The sequence below is a fragment of the Carya illinoinensis genome, chromosome 5, assembly GCF_018687715.1.
Source record: "Carya illinoinensis cultivar Pawnee chromosome 5, C.illinoinensisPawnee_v1, whole genome shotgun sequence".
In the NCBI taxonomy this organism is placed as follows: domain Eukaryota; kingdom Viridiplantae; phylum Streptophyta; class Magnoliopsida; order Fagales; family Juglandaceae; genus Carya; species Carya illinoinensis.
The window spans coordinates 27,207,059-27,210,780 of record NC_056756.1 but is presented as its reverse complement, the minus strand read 5'-3'; the positions used below and the strand labels follow the sequence as shown (position 1 = coordinate 27,210,780).

The window sequence follows — 3,722 nt, the reverse complement described above, 5'->3', positions numbered from 1 at the left end:
TGAGAAGAAACAATGTGACCACCCTTGAGTGACCATAAATTACACTTTTCACAGTTTAAAATCAAATTCTTTTCTTTACATCTAATCAGCACTCTTTTCAAATGAGTCAAACATTCATCAAATGAATCACCAAAAATAGAAAAATTATCCATGAATATTTCAACGAAACGCTCTACCATGTCACTGAATATACTCATCATGCATCTTTGAAATGTAGCAGGAGCATTACAAAGTCCGAATGACATCTTTCGACATGCAAAGGTACCAAATGGACATGTAAAAATGGTCTTTTCTTGATCTTCAGGAGCAATCTCAATTTCGTTATATCCAGAATAATCATCTAGGAAGCAATAGAATTTATAGTCTGCTACACGTTCAATGATTTGATCAATGAATGGTAGGGGAAAATGATCATTTCTGGTGATAGAATTTAGTTTTCTGTAGTCAATGCACATAGCCAACCAGTAGTAATTCTAGTTGAGATCAATTCATTATCAGCATTTTTAACTACAGTCACACCAGATTTCTTGGGTACCACCTGCGTGGGACTAACCCATTTGCTGTCAGAAATAGGGTAAATGATCCCTACATCCAGAAGTTTTAATACCTCTGCTCTGACAACCTCTTTCATATTGGGGTTCAATCTACGCTGCATCTCTCTAAAGGGTTTAGAATTATCCTCTAGATATATCCTGTGGATACAAATCAAATGACTGATACCTTTAATATCAGCTATGGTCCATGCTATTGAGAACACCAATTAATTTTCTCTCTTGAATTTCATCCAGTTTTGATGAGATGACCACTGGTAATGTCTCTGCTTGGCCAAAAATACATATTTGAGATCAGCAGGTAAATGTTTCAAGTCGAGTTTTGGTGTTTGCACACTTGAGGGGAGAGACACGACATCATAAAGTGGTAATTCCTCAAAATGTGTTCTGCATTTATCAGTGTCCATTATAGGAGTAGATTCTAGCAAAAACTTCATAGATGCAAGCACATAATCATCATCAAAATTTTTACCATGAACCAAACAAGTTTCAAGAGGGTTAGATAGAATTGACAAATCAAATTTATTTTGAACAAGAGTTTGGATCAGATTTACTTCATGCACATCATCATCATCGCCAGGTTGTTTACAAATATTGAAAATATTCAACTCCAAAGTCATGTTGCCAAAAGGAATTATCATCACACCACTCCTACAATTTATTAAAGCATTTGAGGTCGAAGGAATGGCCTACCAAAATTATAGGAATTTGAGTGCAAACATCAAAGACAGGTTCTGTGTCCAAAACAATGAAATCCACTAGGAAATAAAATTTGCCTACTTGCACTAATACATCCTCAACTATCCCTCTCGATATTTTAATTGAATGGTTAGCAAGTTGGAGTGTTATCTTGGTGGGTTTAAGTTCACTAAGACCCAACTGCTCATATACTGAGCAGGGTAGGAGGTTAACACTAGCTCCAAGGTCAAGTAAATCTTTTTCAATTTTAAAATTTCCAATCACATAGGAAATTGTCGGACAACTAGAGTCTTTGTACTTTGGTAGAGAATTGTTCTGAAGGATGGCGCTTACCTGCTCAGTGAGGAAAGCCTTCTTTTGCACTTTCATCATACGCTTCACTGTGTACAGATCTTTCAAAAATTTAGCATACAATGGAATTTGTTTAATTGCATCTAACAGAGGAATGTTGATTTTTAATTGTTTAAAAATTTCAAGAATATCAACATTTTTAACCAACTTGTGAGAATGTTGCAACCTTTGGAGAAATGGGGCAGGTATTGGGGCTTTCACATGCATATCTAGTTCAACCTTGTCAAGTTCACCATTAAACTTGAAATTTAAAGAATTGTTGGTCTCATCAACTTTCGTTGAAATACTCTTATCAGTTATTTTTCCATTGCGTAGAGTGGTGATGGACTTGACATGTTCAAATTTTGAATTAGAAGAATTTGAATTTCTTACCTCAAATTTACCTTTGGGATTCAGCTGAGATTGAGCAGGAAACTTACCCTTTTCTTGAGCGTGCAATGCGGAGGTCAAGTCGCTAATGGAACTTCTCATCTCAGTAATGGTCTGCATTGTCTGACTGTTAATATTGGCTTGCCCCTGCATAAAAGTTTGTAATGTCTCCTCAAGGGTTTTCTTATGTGGAGGCACATAAGGAGTAGAAAAAGAAGACCCTTGAGGATTTTGATTTGAATTGGACTCGATCCTTCAACTAAAGTTTGGGTGATTTCTCCATCCAGAATTATATGTTTCCGAATAAGGGGAAGAAAATGGCCTCCTATAAGAATTCATGTCATTTGCTTGTTCGTGCAACACCTCTTTAAAAGCGAGGATTGTTGGACAATCCTAAGTTAGGTGTCCACTAATCTCACATATGCCACAATTCTCTTCTTTTTTTTTTCAATTACCTTAGCCGAATTTACCTTCCTAAGTTCCATGGCATTGACTTTTCTTGTCAAATTTGTTATCCTATCATTCACATCATCATTTCCTTTAAGGACATACATATCCTCTTAAGACATGACATTGAGTTTGGGCTTATTTGACCGATCAGAACGATCTGTGTTATCCTAAGATTGGGCATTTTCAACCAATTGGTCAAAATAATCCCAAGCATCATCAGGATCTTTATTTAAAAATTCACCATTACATATCATTTCTACAAACTAACGTATTTGAGATGTTAAACCTTCATAAAAAAAACTAATGATGCGCTAAGTTTCATAGCCATGATGTGGGCAAGTTAGCAATAATTCTTTAAAACGCTCCCAACACTGAAAAAATGTTTCATTTTCTTTTTGAGAAAAATTCATAGTGTTTTTGCGACGAGTGTTGGTCTTGTGAGTAGGAAATTTTTTTTCAGAAATTATCTTTGCATTTCTTGCCATGTGCCAATAGATCTTGGTCTCAATGCTTTTTCTTTCAAAGAGAATGGAAACAATTTTAATCTAACAACATCATCATTGATAGTTTGGGTTTGTAAAGTTGCACAAACTTCTTCAAATTCTTTCAGATGCAAATAAAGACTTTCTGAGTCTAAGCCATGAAACTTGGGAAGTAATTGAATTACTCCCGGTTTTAAATCAAAATTCCTCATATTCATAGGAAAGACCATGCAAGATGGAGTATTTGTCCTTGTTAGCTACAAATACTCGCGCAAAGTTCTCATTGGTGGATTATTTTGTGCCTCCTCATTTTCGAGTTCGTCATGAACACTATGATTGTCAGCCATGGTATTAGAATGAGAATTTTTGGAATCAGCAGACAACTTATCAACCAATTCTTTTAAAACAATTTCCTCTCTCCTCAATCTACTAGTTTGATCACGTTGCCACGAGATCATTTATCATAGAGGTTCAAGCACATTCAAAAACTTAAAGGTATGGATATGTCTCAAAATTATTTAATGCATGTACCACCTAAAATATTCTATTCTAAAAACTAAATGCAAAATAAGCAAGAAAGTAAAATAAAAAATTTTGGAACAAAAATTTTGAAACGAGATTACCAAATAATATGAATATGGAAGCAATGTTACTTGATCTCTTTTCTGTCAAAATAACAAAAATTGAACCTGCAAAAAGAATATGAGAAAATTAGCAAAAGATTACTAAAATATTTTTTTATTAAAAAAAAAAAATTATCACACGTTGCAATCCCTGACAACGGCGCCAAAAACTTGTTGCGCCTAAACTTTGATTCAAA

At 34.7% G+C, this 3,722-nt stretch overlaps 1 non-coding gene across 1 annotated transcript; it reads left to right on the top strand.

Annotated features, from left to right (window-relative positions):
* The first annotated feature begins 2,741 nt into the window (after positions 1-2,741).
* LOC122312113 lies at positions 2,742-2,845 on the top strand. Its single transcript, XR_006243026.1, has one exon. It is a non-coding gene; the product is annotated as a small nucleolar RNA R71 (small nucleolar RNA).
* The last annotated feature ends 877 nt before the right edge of the window (positions 2,846-3,722 follow it).